Source organism: Triturus cristatus, chromosome 10 (assembly GCF_964204655.1).
Source record: "Triturus cristatus chromosome 10, aTriCri1.1, whole genome shotgun sequence".
Lineage (NCBI taxonomy): Eukaryota > Metazoa > Chordata > Amphibia > Caudata > Salamandridae > Triturus > Triturus cristatus.
The window spans coordinates 70,246,347-70,272,209 of NC_140593.1; the positions used below are offsets into that span (position 1 = coordinate 70,246,347).

At 48.4% G+C, this 25,863-nt stretch overlaps 1 protein-coding gene and 1 pseudogene across 5 annotated transcripts in view; one reads left to right on the forward strand and one right to left on the reverse strand.

Moving 5' to 3' along the window:
* Positions 1-25,863, reverse strand: part of TBC1D5 (TBC1 domain family member 5) — a 2,224,639-nt gene that overhangs the window by 1,284,325 nt on the left and 914,451 nt on the right. The window lies entirely within an intron of this gene.
* On the forward strand, positions 21,076-25,731 carry LOC146788853 (uncharacterized; annotated as a pseudogene).

A 25,863-nucleotide genomic window follows, 5' to 3' on the forward strand; every position in this document is an offset into this window, starting at 1 on the left:
ATTCTGTACAGAATTGATGTTTAAAACAAATCTACTCTCAAAAGCTGGCAGTGGTGCTTAAACTAAGCAAAACAAAAAGACAAACTCTGTTATCTGACTGGGCTCAGCCCTATGGCGGGAAGATTTTTTGTACATTTTGTCTCCCACTCAAAATAAAAATGGTGACTAAGTGATGAGCGCTGCAGTCACCCCCACTGCGATAGGCTGGCGAGGGTCACCAAGGGTTCCTCCAGTTCTTTCTCCACATGGCGGGCTAGTATTCCATCTGTGGACTCGCCCAGGACCAGGTGTCGGTCTGATTGGCCACTGAACCTCTGCCTCGGAACACTGTTCCATCTGCCTGTCCATGTCTCTGGGTCGGCGAGACTCTGATGCCAACTTCTAGCAATCGAGGTTGCGTGGCGGCCACAGTGCTAGGCACTCCGGTGGTAGGGCTTCGATGTCCAACAGCATGCTCTCGTCAATGGTGGCAAGTACGAGGAGGGGCACTGAAAGGGCACAATGAGAGATGCATGTATACACGTGTGCATGTATGAATTGTCATCTGTAGAGTGTCAACGTAGCTCCAGAGCAGGCCCCAGAAGATCACTGGGCGAAGGTAAAGGGTAGATTGTCAGGTCTCGGCAGACATCATTGCAGAAACGGGTCTTGTGAATTTCAGGAGAGGTGGGGCTGATCGGATGTCAACAGGAAGGTGGTTTCCGGTCCTGGGCGCATACACAGAAGAGCCCCCCACCCCCCGATTTCTTTCCTTCTTGCATGGTTTTGTCTTCAGTCTGACAGGATCCAGGCTCCTGGGTTAGTATTGCCACCCAGATCTGGCTAGTGTTTTTGTCAAGTCAGCTGAGGCCTGTTTGTTTAGAGTTTTTTGAAGCAGCAAAGCTGATCTTGAAGTATATCCAGGGTGGAAGATGGAGCCGGTGTAGGTCTGTTAACCCCGGGGTGATCTGGCTGGATTTCTTGAAGTCTTTGATTAGCTTTGCTGCATGGCCCGTCAGCTGAAGTGTTGTAGGTTGAAATGTTTAAGTTGGACAGCCAGACTTGAATCTAGGGTTGCGTGGTGCTTGTGGCAAACAGGAGGAATCCAGTCTTCAGCCATTTATCCTCACAAAGTAAGCGGTCATCCAAGATTGGGTACATCTGAGGCAGGATTGGAGTCTCTCTATGTTGTTAGCTGAGGGTAGTTTTAGGTAACGTTGGATACCCTCTGCTTATTGATGGATTTGATGCTGCGGTCTGCAAGAATGCAGCCAAGAGGATCCCTGCAGAGGTTAAACACGATGGGAGAGAGGCGGGAGCCTTGGGCCCCCCACAAGAAGGGGGGAGTGTCAGTGATCTTGTACTACCTATTCCACAAGCTGGTGCAGGTTGGTGAGGTAGGATGTGAACCATCTGAATCCAGTGCCTGAAAATCCCAAGCTGATCAGAGCTGAATTATCAACAGTGTCAAAGACTGGAGAGAGGTCAAGTAGGCCAGGAGGCCGGGGTCATTCCTGTTCTTGAGGTGGAGCAGGTCATCGACTACTCTGAGTCTTGACTGTCTCAGTGCTGCAGTGTGGTCCGAAGCCTGATGGGTAGTACTGTAGAGGATTGTTCTAGCTGGTGAGCTCCTGTAGGTGGGTGGCAATCTCTTTCTCACTGGTTTTCCCTATGAATGGAAGGTGGTTAATAAAGGAGAAGTTGTCAGGTCGATAGATCCAGGGATGGTTTCTTTACCAGGGGAAGAATCTGACCGGTCTGAAGGGCACCAAGGAATGATTTTCGGCTTTGGAAGGCATTGATAATATGGAGAAGGGCTGTGAGGTTCTCTCATTGGAGAGGTTAGGTGATGGAAGGACCAGTCATGTCTACATAGCAGGATGCCCGGAGGGACTTCAGGATATTAGATAGAGCCATGTGCAAGACTGGACTGAAGGAGGTCCATGTGGGGGAGAGGCGATGGGGATAGCTGGAAGTGAGGGGGGCACTGAAATGGTAATATTGTTCAATGTGATTTTGTGCATCTTCCAGGTGACGAAGGGGTTTCTGGTCTTTTAGTCAAATCTCAACTGTAATAATGAGATGCCTGTGACTGAAATGTTTTCAGGAGGGTGAGGTCATTGGGAGTTGGAGGGTCTCCATTTCTTTTCCTGTGTTCATATGTTATTTTTGTTAAGCTGTGGAGTGGACCATGATGTTGACTGCCTTGACTTGGTGGATCAGGTTTTCGGCAGAGCACAGCATTTCACACAAGTTCTCATAGTGGATTTGTAGATGTCACGGAGAGTTTTGACATCTGCGGCTGCTTGGAAGTATCTCACAGGTTGCATTGTTTAATTTTGGATTGTTCCTCGATGGATGTCTTTGATGGCATGGATGGCTATTTCCCTCTTTTTGGCTTGTCTTGATGCTGGACGCAGTACGTTGAGGGGAAGTGCTTGATCCAGTCCAGGGCTACGGGTATCTGGTAGGAGATATTAAGGGATGAGGTCCAGAGTCTTGCTGGAGATGTAGGGTCATTAAAGAGGTACTTCCAGTGCATTTAGAAGAGTGTAGAAGGGTTCAATTCATGTATTTCCTTTTGGGGTTGCGCTGGAGAGGTTTAAGTCTCTGAGTAATGTGGGGTGGGTGTGTCGGGTGGAGGCACCCTTGATGATGTCTGAGATCACTTCTAGGACGTTCTTGCACTCTGTAGATCAGATGAAAGGAGGCTGTGATAGAGTTGGAGAGAGGATCAAACAACCAAAGTGCCTCATCTTCTGAGAATGGTTGCTTCTATAATAGGCAAACTGCCTTCATTAAAATGAATAAACACTTGCGGGGCCTGCACAATCTCCCCGTTAGAGGGATGTAGACATATCTCACCTCAAGCTACAACAGTAAGTGCAAGCCACCAATACCACTGCAAGCATGTTCTCTGGTTGCAGTCAGGGAAAGCACGATTGACAACAGACTATTTTTCAGCTTACTTTCTGAGTCAACCAGGTGAGAACTGAGGTTCTCCTGTGGCCCAAATATCTGCCCAACTCTTGGATACGGCTTCCAGACCACCGCCATCCCAGGACACCTCATTCAGTCTACTCCAAAACAATGCCTTTGGAGCTACCATCAGCACTGCATCAATGTACTCTCCCCGCCCTTAGGTAATATACACAGCGTGTTACCAGCCAATCAATGCACTCGCACTGCTTCAAGGTACTCTTCGCACCCTTACGTAATATATATAGGTTGTTACTAGCCAATCAATGTACTTGCACTGCCTCAATGTACTCTCCCCGCCCTTAGGTAATATACACAGCGTGTTACCAACCAATCAATGCACTCGCACTGCTTCAATGTACTCTCCCCGCCTGAACTTAGGTAATATACACAGCATGTTACCAGCCAATCAATGCACTCGCACTGCTTCAATGTGCTATCCCCTCCCTTTGGTTATATGTACAGTTTTATACCAGCCAATCAATGCACTCACACTGCTTCAATGTACTCTCCCCGCCCTTATGTAATGTATATAGGTTGTTACTAGCCAATCAATGCACTCGCACTGCTTCAATGTACTCTGCCCGCCTGACCTTAGGTAATATACACAGCATGTTACCAGCCAATCAATGAACTCGCACTGCTTCAATGTGCTATCCCCTCCCTTTGGTTATATGTACAGCTTTATACCAGCCAATAAATGCACTCGCACTGCTTCAATGTACTCTCCCTGTCTGACCTTAGACAATATACACAGTGTGTCACCAGCCAATCGATGCACCAGCACGGCTTCAATGAGGTTCTCCATGCTTTTAGCTAAGAAATAAGATTGAAAAAACAACACAAGGAAATCAGTGGAACTGCATGTTGCATACCAACTCTTCCGCAGGCTCTTAGAACACCTTCTAATATGGCCCACGTAAGTGCCTCAAGAAAGGCAAACACATTCTCTATACTTTATTACACTCTTCAGTCTCAGTATTCCCCAATTTGTTTTTAAGTTTTGTTGATCAAGTCAAGCCTTCATGTTACTGGAGTGGCTGTCTTTAACCATATCAGATAATTATCTAAGCATTTTGAAATGTGTTCTTAGTCAAAACCATCAAACAATGACTGCACAAGTTGCGTCCCACGAGATGCCATGAAGGTCCTATAGATGCATCCTCTGAAGAACTTGTTGAGTAGCGGGAGTGGTGTCCAAGCTAACCAGGGGCCGCATTACACAGTCTCCTGGGGCAGAACAGGCGTTTGCACCCGCTTTGCGTGCCCCTAGGGCACTTTGGTATTACAGAACTCTCTGGAATACTGAAAGCCCTGGTGCACAAATAGCGCCAGAGCTTTTTCAAGAGGGCATTGCCTCATTTGCATGGGAGCGTGACCACATGCAGATGCGGGAATCCTTTTGCCTCTGTGACCGCGCCGTATTAAAGACATGGGGCGCAGAGGCAAGGAAGCGTTCAAGAGCTGCACTGACAGTGCGCCACCTAAAAGGTTGAACACGGTCAGTGCGACCCCAGATGGTAGTCCTCTGCAGGGGAGAAAGGGGGGACCTTTTTACCCCCTAGACACCTCTTTGCAGGCGGGTGCAGCCACTTACTGCACCGCCTGCAAGGGGATCTCTAATCCCCTTTAAAAGGGCAGGTGGGGTGCCGCCTGCACAGTGAAACACCAAGCGGCTGCTTCAAAGCCGCTCAGTTTATTATGTGAATGCACTGCCCCCAAGAGAGTGCATGATCGCGGCTGCCCTGGGAACAGCACATTCTATGTAATAGGTCGCATTTGCCCTGTTTAAGCCTGGCGTACCTGTTTTAAGGTGCACCGGGCGCAAACAGGGAAAGTGCATTCTACACATAATAGGGCCTCTGGGGCTGTATCATACATATGGAACATTTTCCTTGTTTGTGCTGGGCGCATCTTTTTAAAGGTGCGCCCAGCGCAAACCAGGAAAATGTGCCATACAAGAATGAATGCGCTGCCCCAGGGCAGCTGCGAACTCGCACTGCCCTGGGGCAGCGCATTCATGTGAAGAACGGAGTGGCTGCTTTGAAATGCTCCGTGTTGTACAGTGCAGGCGGGAACCCACCTGGACTTTGAAGGGGGATTAGAGATCCTCTTGCAGGTGGGTGCCATGAGTGACTGCACCCGCCTTCAAGGGGCTGTGGAGGGGGAGGGAGTCCATGGGACCCCATTTCCCCCCCTCCAGAAGGCGGTCATTAGGGGACACACTCACAGAGCACCAACTTTTAGGTGGTGCACTGTTAAGGCGCCTCCTGACAGCTTGTTTGCCTCTGTGCTCACGTTTATAGGGATTCCCTCATTTGCATGGGGCCACCTCCCCATGCAAATGAGGGAACGCCCACTGATGATAGTGCTGGCGCTTTATGTGCACCAACACTCTCTGCATTAGGGAAGGGGCCGCACAGGCGTCTGCAGCCCCTTCTGTAATACCAAAGTGCCCCTGGGGCACACAAGGCAGCCGTTAGCGCCCGTTGCTCCCCCGGGGCACTTCTGTAATATGGCCCCTGGTAGGGAATAGGTCCTTACTGCAAACTTTCATATAGGGCAAACCAGGAGGAGGAAGAGCAGAGAGGGAGCCAGGCTACAGTAAGAGTGATAGATAGGGACTTAACTAGCATACACGATAGGTTAGGAGACAGGCAAGGCAGAGATGGCGGAGATTAAAGTAGAATTAACAGGATTATGGAAATAAAACGAAAAGTCCAAGTTTATGAAGCCGAACCTGGCAAATCCAAATATCAATTTGACAAAAAAGTTGCAAAAGCTCGTGACTGCTGAAAAGTTAAATCCAAATGGAGCTGGTACACAATGATGTGCACAGAATTCAGATTAAATGTAAATAGGAATTCCGGAAAATGTCCAACCTTTTATTATAAGACAAGAAAACAATATTTAATAGATATGAAAATAATGCTAGTAGGCAAACCTTATAAATTAATGGGCAATGAAACAGATGGTCCTAGAAAACCATTTCCATCACTACAGCAGTAGTCTTTTTAACATTTCTGTCACGCATACCTCACAGAAAGCAGGGCCAGAGAGAAGCGACATGCAACTGGCAGAGGAGGAGCCGGAAGATGCCACGGAGGGAGCGAATGAGAGCAGGGGCCCAATGTCTACAGGTAAGGGGAAGGAAATGCCAGAGTGAGGAACACTGTAACTAAAGTACAGCCACTGCGTGGCAGACACAGACTCTGCCACTATCTTTAAGTGGAAACAGCCTATTAATCAAGGTAATTAGGACACTGTGTGCTGAGGGCTCTAGGCATATGGAGCGGAGAAGGTCTGAGGGGTTGAAACCCTATAGGGCTTTATTCGTGTTTATCCAGATTCTACGGGCTGTAGGCATATGGAGCGGAGAAGGTCTGAGGGGTTGAAACCCTATAGGGATTTATTCGTGTTTATCCAGATTCTAAGGGCTGTAGGTTCATGGAGTGGTGAAGGTCTGAGGGGTTGAAACCCTATAGGGCTTTATTCGTGTTTATCCAGATTCTACGGGCTGTAGGCATATGGAGTGGAGAAGGTCTGAGGGGTTGAAACCCAATAGGGCTTTATTTAGGTTTATCCAGACTCTAGTTTTCTGTCAAAGCTACTTTCAACAGTTCTGTTTTCAGGAGTTTCTCGGTAGTTAGGCTTTCTTATCAGAAAGTGAGAGCGAGATCTACATTCCGCGGCCTTACACTTCTGGGGACCCGTCAACACGATCAATGGTGGAGTACGCTGCAGAGGCGTAAAGGAGTAAGTGCGGCCGGCTCAGGACTGGTTGATGATCTTGGTTTAGGGCGGTCCTCTGACATTTACAGTGGGGGTTTCTCTACCCGTGCTACAGCCAGGATGGTCGCCGCGGAATAGGTTGCTTTTCTGCTTGCAAGCCGGACGTTGTCTTGCTGCACAACACTATTAAGGTAGGAAGAATTTAGGTGGGCTTGAGATCAGATAAGGTTATCTTTGTCCATAATGGCCCCATTGGGGGATTTAGAACTCTCCTTTTGAGGACGGATGAGCTCTGTGAGGCTGGGGGCAAGCGCAGGGAGAGGCTCTTGGCACACACAGCTTGGACTGGCTTTAGAGGGAGGCCAAAAGCTCTGCTCTGATTGGCTGGCCTCATCACTTCATGTGCTTTCAGAACCTTGGAGGTGGGGAAAGATCCTCTCAGAATGTTGCCATTTTAGGAAGAAAGGATGGCATGTCCATCGCATGTAGCATGGCTGTGCCAGGGAGCTATGGATTTCACAGGGGGTTTGTCCGCAGCCATGTCAGTCCACGAGTGAATCCTGTATTACTCAGGCAATGCTTCCGCATATGGGACCGACGTGAACACAGCGGGTGTAGTGGAACAGCACCTAAGACCGCACAACCCTGTCCCTGATAATCTACCCCAAGATCTTTCCATGGAGCTTGGGGTCAATTTAAAAAAATAAAAGGCGTCACTCCCAAAAACATGACAAAATTAATCTTAAGGTCAGAGAACCCATCATCCAGAGTTATTGTGCCCGAGATCAGTGTGTCAGAACAGCCTTACCTACAGCCTACAACGAACGCGTCCTCCGCCTCTGAGAAACATCCTGCCCACCTCTGCCCCTGTACTTTCTATTAATGTCTCGTGATCGCACTTCGTTTGATGGGAAAACAGTTTTTTTTGTTAAGCTCAAGCAGAAAAATGAGAGAGGAAAAATGAACACTGTTTCCACACTGGCAACCCCCATGTATTACAAGGGGCATGAAGGGCACACTCCACCCACAGCTGCTGCCTGCATCAATCTTTACCCAGAGGATGAAGCAAAGTGGAAGGTAGGCACACAGGAACTTCTCAGCTCTGCGCTGTGCCCCTTTGATTTTTTTTTTTAAAAGCTGGAAAATTTTCTGTTCTAGTTCTTTTATCTGTTGTTGATTCGGACCCTCATCAGGCTCGCGCCGGGACACTACTCGGAGTATCTGCGCGGTACAAGTGTATATAACATAACACCTGGGACACCTCATGTAAGCCTCTTACCGAGTCACAACAAGGCTTGCACACCGGAGCGCCCAAACCAGTATAACAAGCGTTGGCAAAGCCAACAGGTCCCGTCTGTGATACCAGACTGAGGTGCTATTGGATTTTACAATGACTTTATTTTCATAGATGAACGCTGTGCATGCGCATACATGGCAGCCATCTTGGAATGCTTTTTTTTATACTTAAATGATGGAAGGGGACAGGAGTCTACATCTTCCTTGATTTGCAGACTATCATGCAAGGATTCTTCTCAAAACATTGTCGAGCGTTGAATGGAAGGAAGAGGATTTACATTCATATAGCTTATATTTAGGGCTCCCGGTTTTATGGTATGTATATTTTTGGCATTTCCGTCTGTATTTATCCATATTTATTTTTACCTGATTTTACCTGTATTTATCCATATTTATTTTAGGTTTTGAAAAAAAATGAAGCTGAAATGTGCATATTTCTGCATTTATTTAACCATTTAATGTACACTCGTGCCTGAATGCCCAGCAGGTTTCAAAGATATTTACACACTCAGATGATAAAATATGCATTTATAAGAAAAAGTGCACATTTTAGTATCAAGGTTGTGTAAATCTACTGCTGTTTAGGGCTCTTTACTAAAGTTCCTTCATTATTTTAATCCCTTGCCTGTCAATCCGCATTGCTCTGGCAGTCATGGTTGACAGGATTCAGAATCACTCAAAAACAACCCAATTTCCGTTTTTATCCACATTTAAAAATAAATAGAGACAGGAAAATAAATGTGTTTCTGTCTCATTTATCCGTAAAAACGGAAAACAGGGAGCCTTACTTATCTTTCAAGGTTTTCTCTGGCACTCTTAGCGTTGAAATAATATTCCCATTGGGTGGTTTCCATCTTCGTATATCGGCTCTGAGAGTTTCCTAGAGCTCTTTAATTCAACATTGAGCCAGCTGGCCCATTTACTAGCTTTGTTTTTAAGCTACACCGTTGAGGGGCCCTTTATCCAATCTACAAGATGTATCATTATTATAGTGCACAAGAGTGGAGGGGTAAGAGTCGAAGGCAGTGGCAAGCACAGGAGAGAGTGGAGTGGATGAGTCAGGGGGGAATCACTATTGCAGGAAGTACAGGCTCGAAAGTAGATCCATCGGCTGGTTTAAATTCCCTGGTTATCACTACATTTTAAGTGGAAGCAACTGAGTGAGTCACGAGAGTACAGAAAAGAGCGTAAGCATGTGATCTGACCAATCCACCGGCAATTGGTCATGTAGAGTTACCAATTCTAGGTCAAGAGGGAGGCTTTTGTTGTGGTTTGGTCAAAAGCAATAAAGAAGAAGATAGTTCTCCGGTAGGAAGGAACTAAAGTGAAGCATGAAAACCTTTAAGCTTTTCCACAGTGGAAACTGAAATCGCTCAGGAAGGTGTGTTCATGTGAGGAGAGGAGTGGAGGTCTACCAGCTCGGAAATAAGATGTCATCCTTCGCGGGGAAGCAGTCATGTGTGGAGAGGAGCGGAGATCTGCAAACTCTGAAATAAAGATATCATCCTTCCAGGGGAGATGTGTCTAGGTGAGGGGAGAAGCCCTGGTCTGTGAGCCCAGACACAAAGATGCCATTCTTCCCAGGGAGATGTGTTTAGGTGAGGAGAGAAGCTGTGGTCTATGAGCTTGGACATAAAGATGCCATCCTTCCCAGGGAGATGTGTTTAGGTGAGGGGAGAAGCTGTGGTCTATGAGCTTGGACACAAAGATGCCATCCTTCCCAAGGGAGATGTGTTTAGGTGAGGGGAGAAGCTGTGGTCTATGAGCTTGTATCAAAAAGAAGGGGGAAAGAGAGGTTTTTTAACGGTTAGGTTCACCCTCCCATTGTGTACATGACTAAATAAATAATCCGAGTCTTCAGATTATGAGAACCTAACCAAAAGGGTGGTTAGGTTCTCATAATCTGAAGACTCGGATTATTTATTTAGTCTATGAGCTTGGACATAAAGATGCCATCCTTCCCAAGGGAGATGTGTTTAGGTGAGGAGAGAAGCTGTGGTCTATGAGCTTGGACACAAAGATGCCCTCCTTTCCAGGGAGATGTGTTTAGGTGAGGGGAGAAGCTGTGGTCTGTGAGCTCTGACAGAAAGATGCCATCCTTCCCGGGGAGATGTGTTTAGGTGAGGAGAGAAGCTGTGGTCTATGAGCTCGGACGCAAAGATGCCATCCTCCCCAGGGAGATGTGTTTAGGTGAGGGAAGAAGCTGTGGTCTATGAGCTCGGACGCAAAGATGCCATCCTTCCCTGGGAGATGTGTTTAGGTGAGGGGAGAAGCTGTGGTCTGTGAGCTTGGACACAAAGATGCCATCCTTCCCAAGGGAGATGTGTTTAGGTGAGGGGAGAAGCTGTGGTCTATGAGCTTGGACATAAAGATGCCATCCTTCCCAAGGGAGATGTGTTTAGGTGAGGAGAGAAGCTGTGGTCTATGAGCTTGGACACAAAGATGCCCTCGTTTCCAGGGAGATGTGTTTAGGTGAGGGGAGAAGCTGTGGTCTGTGAGCTCTGACAGAAAGATGCCATCCTTCCCGGGGAGATGTGTTTAGGTGAGGAGAGAAGCTGTGGTCTATGAGCTCGGACGCAAAGATGCCATCCTCCCCAGGGAGATGTGTTTAGGTGAGGGAAGAAGCTGTGGTCTATGAGCTCGGACGCAAAGATGCCATCCTTCCCTGGGAGATGTGTTTAGGTGAGGGGAGAAGCTGTGGTCTGTGAGGTTGGACACAAAGATGCCATCCTTCCCAGGGAGATGTGTATAGGTGAGGAGAGAAGCTGTGGTCTATGAGCTTGGACATAAAGATGCCATCCTTCCCAAGGGAGATGTGTTTAGGTGAGGGGAGAAGCTGTGGTCTATGAGCTTGGACATAAAGATGCCATCCTTCCCAGGGAGATGTGTTTAGGTGAGGAGAGAAGCTGTGGTCTATGAGCTTGGACATAAAGATGCCATCCTGACCAAGGGAGATGTGTTTAGGTGAGGGGAGAAGCTGTGGTCTATGAGCTTGGACACAAAGATGCCATCCTTCCCAAGGGAGATGTGTTTAGGTGAGGGGAGAAGCTGTGGTCTATGAGCTTGGACATAAAGATGCCATCCTTCCCAAGGGAGATGTGTTTAGGTGAGGAGAGAAGCTGTGGTCTATGAGCTTGGACACAAAGATGCCCTCCTTTCCAGGGAGATGTGTTTAGGTGAGGGGAGAAGCTGTGGTCTGTGAGCTCTGACAGAAAGATGCCATCCTTCCCGGGGAGATGTGTCTAGGTGAGGGGAGAAGCTGTGGTCTGTGAGCTCGGACGCAAAGATGCCATCCTTCCCAGGGAGATGTGTTTAGGTGAGGGGAGAAGCTGTGATCTATGAGCTCGGACGCAAAGATGCCATCCTTCCCAGAGAGATGTGTTTAGGTGAGGGGAGAAGCTGTGGTCTATGAGCTTGGACACAAAGATGCCATCCTTCCCAGAGAGATGTGTTTAGGTGAGGAGAGAAGCTGTGGTCTATGAGCTCGGACAGAAAGATGCCATCCTTCCCGGGGAGATGTGTTTAGGTGAGGGGAGAAGCTGTGGTCTATGAGCTCGGACGCAAAGATGCCATCCTTCCCAGGGAGATGTGTTTAGGTGAGGGGAGAAGCTGTGGTCTATGAGCTTGGACATAAAGATGCCATCCTTCCCAAGGGAGATGTGTTTAGGTGAGGAGAGAAGCTGTTGTCTATGAGCTTGGACATAAAGATGCCATCCTGACCAAGGGAGATGTGTTTAGGTGAGGGGAGAAGCTGTGGTCTATGAGCTTGGACACAAAGATGCCATCCTTCCCAAGGGAGATGTGTTTAGGTGAGGGGAGAAGCTGTGGTCTATGAGCTTGGACACAAAGATGCCATCCTTCCCAAGGGAGATGTGTTTAGGTGAGGAGAGAAGCTGTGGTCTATGAGCTTGGACACAAAGATGCCCTCCTTTCCAGGGAGATGTGTTTAGGTGAGGGGAGAAGCTGTGGTCTGTGAGCTCTGACAGAAAGATGCCATCCTTCCCGGGGAGATGTGTCTAGGTGAGGGGAGAAGCTGTGGTCTGTGAGCTCGGACACAAAGATGCCATCCTTCCAAGGGAGATGTGTTTAGGTGAGGGGAGAAGCTGTGATCTATGAGCTCGGACGCAAAGATGCCATCCTTCCCAGGGAGATGTGTTTAGGTGAGGGGAGAAGCTGTGGTCTATGAGCTTGGACACAAAGATGCCATCCTTCCCAGAGAGATGTGTTTAGGTGAGGAGAGAAGCTGTGGTCTATGAGCTCGGACAGAAAGATGCCATCCTTCCCGGGGAGATGTGTTTAGGTGAGGGGAGAAGCTGTGGTCTATGAGCTCGGACGCAAAGATGCCATCCTTCCCAGGGAGATGTGTTTAGGTGAGGGGAGAAGCTGTGGACTATGAACTCGGACGCAAAGATGCCATCCTTCCCTGGGAGATGTGTTTAGGTGAGGGGAGAAGCTGTGGTGTGTGAGCTCGGTCAGAAAGATGCCATCCTTCCCGGGGAGATGTGTTCATGGGAAGAGAGGAGTGGAGGTCTACGAGCTCTGAAATAAAGAGTTCATCCTTCCCAGGGAGATGTGTTCTTGCAAGGAGAGACGCCACAGATCTGAAATGAAGATGTTTTTCTTCCCAGGGAGCTCCCAAAGGTTCGGAAGTGTTGGACAGTCCAATCACTAGACAATGAAAACTGTTCACTTGCACATCGCAGTCCCGGTCAAACGCAACATTTCCACCTGCTTTGTTCAGTCTATCTTGTCTTAGTTGGAGACACTGGGGATTAAGTGATCGGTCAGCGGCTGGGAGGTGAAAGTGAGCTGGGATTGAGTGATGCCAAGTGCACAGTCTTGAACAGGTCGGTTTCAGATATAGATGTGCACAGTCTACCCAAGGTAATATCTGAGGGAACTTAGTTTGCCTTGCCTGATTTGGTTGAGTCCAAAGGCAAGCTACTCTGGGATCTACCCTGAGGCGTCCATGTCCATTTATTGGCAGGTTTTTATTTGTTGTATAGCACTACACATTGCCGAGGCTTTAACCATGGACACAAATAAATAAAGGGGCACCCAGAGTACTAAAGAGTTAGAGTTCATGGACAGCTGAGTTGAGGAGAGGACTCTAGGGTGTGAAAATATGGTGTTGTAAATGTTGGCTTCAGTAGAAGTAATTAGACTGAGAAATTAAGTGCGTCAGGCATAGGAGGTGTAGTTTCCGCAGATTCGTCAAGGTGGAGAGAGCTACGTGAGAATGGACGTGATAAAGCCCATTTCATCTGGTTGTCTAACGCAAGAGAATGTGAAGAAATGGTAGCAAGTGAAATGCACAAGTGAAGAAAGATGCTGTCACAACTCCTTCCAGAGGGCCACAAGTAACACAAGGACTACTGGGCAAAACCGTGGGGGTTGAGGCTTTTACTTCTGATGTCCGGGGCCCGACCTACTATGAATCCTGAGCAACTGGGCAAGAACCCGTTCAGCACTTGACCCTCAGTGGTGGATGAAACAAGCAGTACAAGGCTCCCTCAGGAGGTGGAGGGGGAGTTTAGGTACAAATTAGTGGTGGCAGGCTCACAACCCAAAGAGCGTGCAGCAGCAGCAATAAATCAAGGGGGGTAGATTCCAATGCTCCTATCCTCTGTCATAAGCTGGGGTGGCGATGCACCCACAGCACGCTGACTAATTCCACCACGCTGCGTCAGTCACAGTCCTCATTGCTCCTGGTGATCTATAGCTCACCACTGCTCACCGTTTACTAGTTTTTGCCTGATCAACATGGCACAAGTACTCCCGGCAGCACGTCCTGGCACAAGTGGTTGCCGAACAGCAGCCACACAGGCTTCGGGCCATTTCCACAAGGCCGTCTTTTCTACGACAGACCCTCCTGACATTAAGTCAGGATTAAGGGCTTTGTAGGCCCAGGACTCTTGTATAGCAAGAGTCAAGATGTACCTGGAGCAGGAGTACCAGAAGTCGTGAGTGGTGGATTTTAGAATTCACCGACAGTGGTCGAGCTGCAGGTGGGTTGCAGGGCAGACTGTCCTGGAGGTGAGGCAGTCGTGCCAACATTTCTGCTTCCGCCGATGGGTCACCAGCAGGAAGGCAAGGGCTCTCAGGAGCGGGCCGTTTCCAGCATCGGTCCCTGTGCTGAGCGGATTCCTCGAAGTGATGGAGATGTGCTGCAAAGTTTATTTTCAGTGGTGAGTCGCGTCAACACAAGTGCCAGTCTTCAACCACTATGGTTCTTTACCGGTGGTCTACGGGGACTAGCGCCTCGAGCCCAAAGGTAGGTTCTTGGCAATTTGCAGAAGACTGGAGGGCTCCAAGGGTTTCTTGGAGGCCTCACAGGTGTCAGAAAGGACAACAGGTTGTAGAGGTTGAGTCCTGAGCAGTGGCGGGGGTTTGGGCCAGTTTCTTCAGTTTCGGATCGCAGTTCTTGAACCGCAGCGGTCTTCTTTTGTTGTCTTCTTGTGTCTGTCGAATCTGAAGTCAGGTTCTATGAGAGTCACCTAAATACTGAATTAAGGGGAGTTTTCAGGGGTGGCTAGGTAGTAACCAATGGGCTGCCTACACCCTCTTTATGCGCACCCCACCTGGGGTGTGGGAATACCCTGACTCCTAATAGGCTACTATCCCCATCTCCAATATAGCAGATAGTGAAAAGTGGTGTCTACCTCGCCAGGGGTGGTCTAGGGTGAAGGTACACCCACCTCCTACTTGACAATTTTCCCACCAGTCCTCCTGACGAAAGTGGAGCAGGACTAGGTGGTTGCCATCTGCTTCGAACAGCAGAGGGCTCGGGACAGGGTTCAAAGGTGGCATGCCCTTTGAAGTGCCCGCTTCTGCCAAGGCAGATCATGCAGGGGGAAAGGTGTGACCACATCTGCCCAGAGCAGGCATCGTCTCTGGATCCAGAGAGCTCTGGCTTGCCACCAGGGGTCCAGAAAAAATGTCTGGTAATGGGAGGCTGGCGAAAACTAGACAGGGACAACACTAGTGGTCAGTAGGTTTCAGAGGACCCTTTAGCAGGGTCTCCTGTGTGAATTTATTATTAAATCCAATACTGGCATCAGCAAGGATTTATGAAGACAAGATGTTTGATACCAAACTTCTTAGAAATCAGTGAAGCTATCACAGAGCTACAAAACAAGAGCTGACAATTATCCAACCCATGTGCTCTTTATGGTTTCCCTGTTCACTTACAACACCCAGAATGCACTATACATTGTAGGGGCATATCTGCTCATGCTGATATGCCCTCACATAGGATATAATAAACACTGCCTTAGGGGTGACTTACCAATATCGTATGCATTGTAAGGGTGACATGGCACACCGGGCTGGGTGCCATGTCGACACTGGTTTTTCCTGTGCCTGGACACAGAGCGTGCAGTAGCAGCACCGTCGGGTTCTGGTGAGGGGTTCCTAGGGGACCTTCTGCCCCCTCATACCCCAGGTACCAGGGGTACCATTTATTGGGCTTTAGAGGGTAAACAGGAGTTTTGCCAATCGTGTTACAGTTTTTGGGAAAGGAGATCGTACACTGTGAACCTGGCTAGCAGGGACTCAGTGCACTTACAGTTCGAAATTACATCAAACAAAAAGTGGGGATTACCATGTCAAAAGAGGCACTTTCCTACAGATAGGTGCACCAAAAGGTTCATCTCAGACTCCCAGCCCTACTCTTATTCCCTTATCTGACCCTTCGCCTTCCCAAGATGTGTCCAGGCCCCTTCCTCATGATCTCTCACTGAATCAAAGATCACCCTTTGAAGTGTACAGGGGAACCTTGGTCTCCCTCTGCAGTGTGTCCCTCCCCGGTACCAGGAATGTCGCAATTCACACATCTGACTGAGGGGATTCCTCTACCTTCTCATGTCTCCATCATGCAGGCCTGGGTCTCCGAAAATAATAGCCAGGGTCTTCCATGCAATGTACCATTACAGACACACGTGCACCTAGTGCATGTACACAGCGCAAACACACTGTCCAGCACTGTTATTCTCATTGTAATGGGCCATCACAGGCACACATACACTCAGCACACACATCCCAAAGCACTGTAGCCTTTCTGTATTGTGCCACTTGCAGACACACACACACTCACAATGCATATATAGCACAACACTACATTGTTTATGGAATGTACTCCTTGGAGGTACACATACATCCAGTACATGCACTCGCCATGCAGTTCACATCCACCCAATGTAGGCTAAACAGCAAAATAAGCAAACAGCTGCTGAACTTTAAAAAGCACAGATTCACCACTCCTGCACAGCACTTCCAATCCACCCAATGTGGGTCAAAGGGCAAATTAAGCAAACAGCTGTTGAACTTTAAAAAGCACAGATTCACCACTCCTGCGCTGCGCAGCACTTCCAATCCACCCAATGTAGGTCAAAGAGCAAGTTAAGCAAACAGCTGCTGAACTTTAAAAAGCACAGATTTACCACTCCTGCGCTGCGCAGCACTTCATATCCACCCAATGTAGGTCAAAGGGTGAGTTAAGCAAACAGCTGCTTAACTTTAAAAAGCACAGATTCACCACTCCTGCGCTGCGCAGGACTTCCAATCCACCCAATGTAGGCCAAAGGGCACGTTAAGCAAACAGCTGCTGAACTTTAAAAAGCACAGATTCACCACTCCTGTGCAGCACTTCCAATCCCCCCCAATGTAGGCCAAAGGGCAGGTTAAGCAAACAGCTGCTGAACTTTAAAAAGCACAGATTCACCACTCCTGCGCTGCGCAGCACTTCCAATCCACCCAATGTAGGTCAAAGGGCAAGTTAAGCAAACAGCTGCTGAACTTTAAAAAGCACAGATTCACCACTCCTGCGCTGCGCAGCACTTCCAATCCACCCAATGTAGGTCAAAGGGTGAGTTAAGCAAACAGCTGCTTAACTTTAAAAAGCACAGATTCACCACTCCTGCGCTGCGCAGGACTTCCAATCCACCCAATGTAGGCCAAAGGGCACGTTAAGCAAACAGCTGCTGAACTTTAAAAAGCACAGATTCACCACTCCTGTGCAGCACTTCCAATCCCCCCCAATGTAGGCCAAAGGGCAGGTTAAGCAAACAGCTGCTGAACTTTAAAAAGCACAGATTCACCACTCCTGCGCTGCGCAGCACTTCCAATCCACCCAATGTAGGTCAAAGGGCAAGTTAAGCAAACAGCTGCTGAACTTTAAAAAGCACAGATTCACCACTCCTGCGCTGCGCAGCACTTCCAATCCACCCAATGTAGGCCAAAGGGCACGTTAAGCAAACAGCTGCTGAACTTTAAAAAGCACAGATTCACCACTCCTGTGCAGCACTTCCAATCCCCCCCAATGTAGGCCAAAGGGCAGGTTAAGCAAACAGCTGCTGAACTTTAAAAAGCACAGATTCACCACTCCTGCGCTGCGCAGCACTTCCAATCCACCCAATGTAGGTCAAAGGGCAAGTTAAGCAAACAGCTGCTGAACTTTAAAAAGCACAGATTCACCACTCCTGCGCTGCGCAGCACTTCCAATCCACCCAATGTAGGTCAAAGGGCAAGTTAAGCAAACAGCTGCTGAACTTTAAAAAGCACAGATTCACCACTCCTGTGCTACGCAGCACTTCTAATCCACCCAATGTAGGTCAAAGGGCAGGTTAAGCAAACAGCTGCTGAACTTTAAAAGGTGAGTGAGTCTGTAGGCCTCACTCCGTGATGCAGGTTGATAAGGCCCTGGTCACTCCTGGTCACTCCTGGTCACGGTGCCACCGCCGCGCTCGGGCTCCTCATTCTTGGTGGCGGTGGCGCCCCTTCCACTACTTATGAAGGCAGCACTTTGGGTGCCGTGTCCTGTCCACAAGACCACAATCCGTGAGACAGGATTGGTCATGGTGCACACGCATGATGTGTTTGCCTACAACAATAAAAATCAGCATTAGGGATGCATATAATAGTACCGTTGGGCCCTCCCGGCGCGAGTACACGTCCATTGCATGAAGAGGACTTTTCAGCCCCAACAGATGCAATTAAAAATAAAAGGCCAAGTAAATTGCATTTTTTCAATTGCTTTATTACCAGGGAATTTTCTGAAAATAGTGCTAATTTTTTTTATTTTTTTTACAATACATTCATAAATTTTCATAGGGTAAGTGAACTTGAAATGAGGAGTGGTTGGAAAATATAGGGCTGTCTGCGAGGCCTTTGGCCAGCACCGTGGTCGAAGTGGGCGTGATCGGGAGGGCACGGTGTGCCCAAACTGCTTTCATTTAATAGAATCCACTTCCCTATTTTTTTTATTTTAAACACGAGTCCCAGGATGGCAGAAATCACCAAGGCCTATAGATAAGGCTGGGCGTTTCTGGCCGGTCAGGGACTGGCTGGTAGGCAGAGAAGGAAAAGGACTGTCTTTCTTCTTGCCAAAAGAACAAAAGGGCAGTGTCCACTTCTATTGCGCTGCCTGCTGCCCCCACTCTCTTTCTTCCTCCTCCTCTTGTTTCGCTCCTACTCACTTGCTGAAAACTGTAACTTCTAAGAAACGGTTCTTACCCTCTCTTTCCTCAGCTTTCGTTTATTTGTTCCCCTGTGAGATGGATCCAAAAATCTGAAAAACACTTTTGTTGCATATGTCGTCTTTTTCTGACATTTTTCTATTCCAAAGTCCAGCCTCGGAAGAAGAGAAATAAAAGTTTCAAAATATGAAAAATAAATAAATAAATAACAGCAAGACAGAGTGGTTGCAAAGGGGCCGGCTTGGTTTTATTCACCCCCAAACACATTAGCGCCACTTTACAGAGTTTGCCAGTGAAGGGCTACGTTTGTTTTCTCGTCTTTCTTAAAACAACCATTGTTTTCCCCGGGTGGGGCAGTAAACCTTTCCTGGAGGTACTGCAATAGCTAGTTGATGGGAGGATTGGAAAACAAAATGTGTACCGCGCCTCTGTGTTCAGGGATGTGGTCTTTTAAACCATTCTGCTTATGTTTTGTCAGGATATAAGCAATGGGCATTGAAATGGGTCCATTTCGGGTCCAGTAGTCATGGCCTTAACTTTTCAGGCAAAAGCACTCACTGATATCTGAATGAGTGTAAAAGTGTTAAGGTAACCATGCGTTTGTTGTTCCTGCTTACATTTCACACACTTTGCTTCATCTTGCATTCCCCAGGAGTGTTTGCTTTCTCCAGGTTGTTACTTTTTTTCTTCAGGCAGCATATTACTCCTGTCTAGTGTAAAATTTGAATTGAGTCGCATCCAGGTGTTTATAGCGGGACATAATTGGGTTGTTTATTTCACTGGGGCAGTAACGTGTTCAGTGGGGGAGGGGATGTGGCACTATGGCCAGAGCTGCCGAATTTGGAACTAGGGAACCAAGGTCAGCCTTCATGACCAGTCCCCCATCCCACTCTCCTGAGAGCGCACATTCCCATGCTAGACCTTGGAAGGGCCCGCTAGACTGTAAAAGCCCTGGTAGCTTAGCAACAGCAGGTGGACCCTAGAGGTTGCGGCTGTTGGTCAACCTCGAAGGGCTGTCCACCACAATCCATACTGAAGGTCACCTCCAGTCTTGTGGGCAGGCCTAGGACGCAGCACACCCTAGAGCGACAGTGACAAGGTCACCGGACCCTTGAGGCCAGTCCGCCTCTCCCATTGGTACCTCCATTGGCCTTGTTTCAGCAGTAGTAGCTGCAACTCACCAGGGATCGGCAATTCAGGGTTTACATGCACACCAAACTAAGTTCGCAAACTTCACGGTCTCCCTGCTTCCTGCACAGCACTTAACATGTCCATCACCACCCCCTTTTGTACCGCCTGCTTTGGGGCCACTGGAATTATGCAGCAACAGAGGACAAAATTATGCTGCAGTGTTGACTAAATTATGCAGAAAAAAAAGCATGCTGCGTAATGCAGTATACTCTCTGATATTTTATTATTCTGACATTTTTACGCATGCTAACAGTCTCTGCAAAGATTTTGCCTTAAGTACCAGTGTAACATGCAAACGCAGCAGTGAGAAAGGCGGTCAATGTTTGCAAAGGGCCGTCCACTTCGTAGCAACACAAGTCACATTTTTTAGTAACAAACAATTTATTAGTTAAAATCATCAGATTATGCAGCAGATGCTATATTATGTGGGAACTAGAAGTATGGCAGAGCCATAATTGTGTGGAAAACATTTGCAAACTAGGATATTTTGCCATTCACGTTTGAACTGCTCTTGTGGAAAAAGGGAGCAGTTCTGATGACAGAAACCCCATGGTTGGGAGACAAATGACTTGAGATTCCACTTTTAAGTGTATTTGGGACATTCTGTGATTGGAAACAAATCCCACTTTGTGAAAGTGTTTTAATGTCAATAACTCATATTAAACCTTAAATAAACATGTGCATCTTTTAGTATAATTAAATAACGTAATAAGCTGTAACTGGTCAGTGAAATGCCAAACAAATACTAACAAGCATTTACAATGCAATGGTCTCGGCAATATTATAGGTAGAGCTATTGGTATTGCTCATTTTTTTTATCATTTTTGTATCCCTAAATAAATGGCAGTGTCATTTCTATTGGCATTAGTTTTTTTTTTTTGCATATGTGATACCCATTGCATTAGCAGAGAGAGAGTGAGGTATTGAAATAGAGAGTGAGGTAGTGAGAGAGAGTGAGGTAGATAGAGGGTGAGGTAGTGAAAGAGTGAGTTAGTGAGTGAGGTATTTTCTGACGTAGTGAGATAGAAACAGTGAGTGATGTTGTGAGATAGAGAAAGATTGAGGTAGTGAAAGAGAGAGTGAGGGATGTTGTGAGGTATTAAGATAGAAACAGAGAGTGATGTAGTGAGGTAGTGAAAGAGTGAGTGTAAGTGACTTAGTGTATTTGAGAGAGAGAGTGAGGTAGTGAGATAGAGAGAGTGAATTAGTTAAAATGTCTTCGTACCAGCTGTGCTGCTGAAGTTTCTTTCACTTAGCATGACGTTTCAGAATACTGCCAATGGTTGCCTCGCGCGGCGCAAGATTTCTTTCGCACCTCGTTATGATTGGCTGTAGCTGGAGACCATGTGTTTCCTGTTTGATACTCGCTCTGTGATTGGTCGGTTAGGCGGGCGCTGCCGGCCGCCCGGCCGGCTCCAGGATTATGGCGGAGGTCGGCCAGAGGTTGTTCTGGGTCCAGGTACCCTGGAACCAAGTTGTCCGCGTAAAAGGGGTCCCGGAACACCACAGGGGAGTATTGGGGTTGAAGAAGGTGCCGTCTGGGTACTGGGGAATATGCAAAGAGTAATCGTCGGTGATCAAAGAGGTAGGGTATTTTGAGGAGGAGAATCTTTTACTGGAGTTGCAAAGAGAGTGTCAAGAGCTGCAGTCTGGGGCCGCCAACCGCAAAGAAGATCACGCTTCATCTAGTCGGGATGTGAAGTCATTAGGGCAGGCAACCGAGTTTATGGGAGAATGGGTTGTGGGGCGGCACGAGAGAGCAGTCCGTAAAGACCAGCAAGGGGCAGTGAGCCCAAGACATTGGAAAGGACAGGAGGGAGTCATTGGTCATAAGCTAGATGCTCTGAGAGTACTCTATATGCACCTTCTTAGTCGTGCTGCCTCTGCCGATCACTGGCCTTTGTCATCCTCACGTCAACGCTTCAGCTCAGCCAGAATGAACAGCGGCTCCACAGAGACAGTTGTGGGCGCTGCTGTCCACCCAACACACCGCGGGTTCCTGACAGTTACTTTCAGGGAGCGTGCAATCGCGCCCTTCACGAGTTACGGGCTTTCAGCAAGTCCCAGGGGGCTGTTCTCTGCTGCCGGCCAACAGAACTCTTTCACCAGGGCATACTCCACCACTAATGGAGCTGGGAGGAACAACGGCTCACTGAAGCAACCGCTCTTCCGCAGCCCGACCGCCTACTACGATATCCTTGGAGTCATCGGTTCAGCCACGCAGTCCCAGATCAAGACAGCCTACTACCGCCAGTCGTTCCGCTACCACCCGGACCGCAACAATGGCGACGAGGCGGCAGAGCTGCGCTTCACCGAGATTAGCGAGGCGTACCTCATCCTGGCAGCGTCACCCTGCGCAAGAAGTACGACCGAGGAACCCCAAGCCAAGAGGACGTGCGGGCGGCGGGGAAGCCTCCGGGAAAGGTGGATGGCTCTACCATGCCCAAGAAGAACGAGAGCACGTCGTCCTCGTCCCGCTACACTCCCACCAAGCCAATCTTCGACGAGTTCTATCGAGCCCAGTATGGCGAGCAGCTTCAACGGGAGCGGTACATGAAATGGAGACGCGAGGAGCTACAACGGCAAAACAAGCACACCACTGCCTTTCTCAGAGGCAAAGCAGAAATGCCTCGGAGAAACGCAGTGGCGTTTTCGGATTCGGGGGCGTGTTTCTTTTTCTCTCCTCTTGCCATTGGCTGGAGGAGAGAAAATCACGCCTGAGAAAGGGCATGGCTAAAGTGGAAAGAACAGCACGGAACACGCCCCCGAATCTGAAAAAGACGGAGCCTATTTGGAGGGACGGCTCTCTCCTCCAATGGCTGGCCTCCGTTTAGGAAGCCAGCCAATGGAGGAGAAGCAAAAAGAGAGGTGGGCTAAATAGCCACTCTAAGAAACATGAAATCTCCGGACTTCCGGTTCTGCCTTCGGCAGACCGGACGGTCCCTCGACCTAAAAAGTGGAATGTTGTGCTCTTTCTGGCCACACCTCTGGCTCCGCCCACTGACCCATTTCTCGGGTTATTCCCGCCCTTTGATCCTCCGCCCACAGTTCCCCTACTCCCCCCCCCCCCCACCACACACACACACATATTAAGACTCTGGGCCAGCAGGCCCTATAAGTGGACGCTGGGCGGGGCAGGTCGCGGGTTCAAGTCCCGGCAAAGCCGACTCGGTCATCTTCCTGCTACCCCGAAAATGAGACCCAATTCCAATCTCAAGCCTTGGCGGGCATCCGGGGGTCAATACTGGTCCCGTTAGAAGTGAAGCTGCTGTCTGCGCCACCGGGCGCAGGATTCCCGCGCAGAAGGGGCGTCCTTCACACCAGGCAGCAAATAACTGTCGATACCAATGTTTGTTTACCCTCTGCAGCGACATTACAAACAGTCCCGACCGTAACGGCGCATTTAGGAAAATAACCTGCAAAACGGGGAGTTGGAAAAGATAACTCACCTTGATTTTTATTTGATAGGTCGCAGTGCTATCGTCTAATAACATAATTAAAAACACGGCAGCAGCTGGAGCGGCGGCTAAACAGATTAATGTAATAGGCGCCGTCATATGTGCTGGCAGAAAGGCGCGCCTTTTTTGGCGCCGAGAAGGTCAGCTGACCTTGAGAAGGAGAGGCGGCTGTCCGCCCATCCAGGCCGCCTTGGCGAGTGAGAAAGGTAACCTGGGTTCAATGATGGGCCCACAGGAGAGCTACAGGCGGACCGTGGCTGAGAAGGCGCCTCGAGGCCTCCGATAGTCAGCTAACCTCATCAAACGTAATGTGTCAAACAATCTAGGACAAGAGGGTGCTGGCACATTGTGCATGGCAGACACATCTGGCTGCCACACTGGGAGTACTGTAGGCCACATCTGGCGTGCTGGGCATAGTTCTGCTGTATTCGGAACAGTTCTGTAGGCCACACTTGCTGTGCAGGTTACAGTTCTGCTGTACTCTGACCAGTTCTGTAAGCCGCATTTGGCGTGCTGGATACAGTTCAGCTGTACTGACTAGTTCTGTATGCCACATCTGGCGTACTGTACACAGTTCTGTAAGCCAAATCTGGCGTACTGGAGATAGTTCTGTTGTACTTTGACCAGTTCTGTAGGCCACATCTGGCATACTGTAAACATCACACATGCTGACGAGTTCTCTAGGCCACATCTGGCGTGCTGGATACAGTTCTGTTGTACTCTGACCAATTCTGCAGGCCACATCTGGTGTACTGTAAACATTACACGTGCTAACCAGTTCTGTAAGCCGCATCTGGCATGCTTGATAAAATTCTGCTGTACTCTGACCGGTTCTTTAGGCAACATCTGGCGTACTGTAAACATCAGACGTGCTGACCAGTTCTCTAGGGCACATCTGGCATACTGTACACAGTTCTGCTGTACTCTGACCAGTTCCATAGGCCACATCTGGCATACTGTAATCATCGCACGTGCTGACCAGTTCTGTAAGCCACATCTGGCGTGCTGGATACAGTTCTGTAATCTGACCAGTTCTGTAGGCCACATCTAGCATGCTGGTTACAGTTCTGCTGTAGTCTGTCCAGTTCTGTAGGCCACATCTGGAATGCTGGATACAGTTCAGCGGTACTGTGGCAGTTCTTCAGGCAATATACAGAGCACTGCATCCCGTCTGTATCCAGTTTTGGAGGTCACATTTGGCGTACTGTTAATAGTTTTGCAGTTAACATCTGGAGCACTGCATTTCGTTCTGTATGCAGTTCTGGAGGCCACACCTGGAGTACTGTATACAGCTTTGCAGTATTGTGTCCAATTTTAGAGGTAGCATTTGGAGTAAGTTGCACTATACTGCCAACCACATCTGGAGTACTGCGTCCAGTTCGTGGAGCCACAGTAAATCAGAAACCGTTCCTTCTCCTGTGATATAGTAGGAAATGAATACCACAATGTTTTTCAAATGGATAGTTCTGCAGGCCTCTTTTAGAGTACAGAATACAGTTCTAGCAGCCGACACAATGAGCGCTGCACCCATTTCTGCGGGTCACGTCTGGAGAATGGTTTACAGTCTGCTGGACACATCTGGATCATTGCATACAGCTTCCAAGGCCTCATCTTTAGTGCTCGATACAGATCTGCGGCATTACGGGCAGACCTGGAGGCTCTTTCTGGGGAACTGTCCAGAGTTCTGGAGGCTTTATTTGGTATAACCTATAAAGTGCAGGTGGCCACATCTGGTATACTGCATACAGTTTTGAAGGCCTCGAGTGAAGTGCTGTTTACAGTGCAGGCGGATCCATCTGGTATACTGCATATAGTTTGTAAGGCCTTGAGAAAAGAGATGTTTACAGTGCAGGAGGTTACATCTGATATATTGCACACAGCTTTGAAGGCCTCGAGTGAAGTGCTGTTTACAGTGCAGGCGGATACATCTGGTATACTGCATACAGTTTGTAAGGCCTTGAGAAAAGAGCTGCATACAGTGTGTGGGGTTACATCTGGTATATTGCATAGCACTGAAGGCCTCAAGTAAAGGGCTCTTTACAGGGCAGGCGGTTACATCTGGTATACTGCATACAGTTTTGAAGGCCTCGAGTGAAGTGCTGTTTACAGTGCAAGTGGCTGCATCTGGTATACTGCATACAGTTTGTAAGGCCTTGAGAAAAGAGCTGTTTACAGTGCAGGAGGTTACATCTGGTATATTACACACACCTTTGAAGGCCTCGAGTGAAGTGCTGTTTACAGTGCAGGCGGATACATCTGGTATACTGCATACAGTTTGTAAGGCCTTGAGAAAAGAGCTGTTTACAGTGCAGGCGGTTACATCTGGTATCCTGCATACAGTTTGTAAGGCCTCGAGTAATGTGCTGTTTACAGTGCAGGCGGTTACATCTGGTATATTGCACACAGTTTTGAAGGCCTCGAGTGAAGTGCTGTTTACAGTGCAAGTGGCTACATCTGGTATACTGCATACAGTTTGTAAGGCCTCGAGTGAAGTGCTGTTTACAGTGCAGGCGGATACATCTGGTATACTGCATACAGTTTGTAAGGCCTTGAGAAAAGAGCTGTATACAGTGCAGGGGGTTACATCTGGTATATTGCATAGCACTGAAGGCCTCAAGTAAAGGGCTGTTTACAGTGCAGGCGGATACATCTGGTATACTGCATACAGTTTGTAAGGCCTTGAGAAAAGAGCTGTATACAGTGCAGGGGGTTACATCTGGTATATTGCATAGCACTGAAGGCCTTAAGTAAAG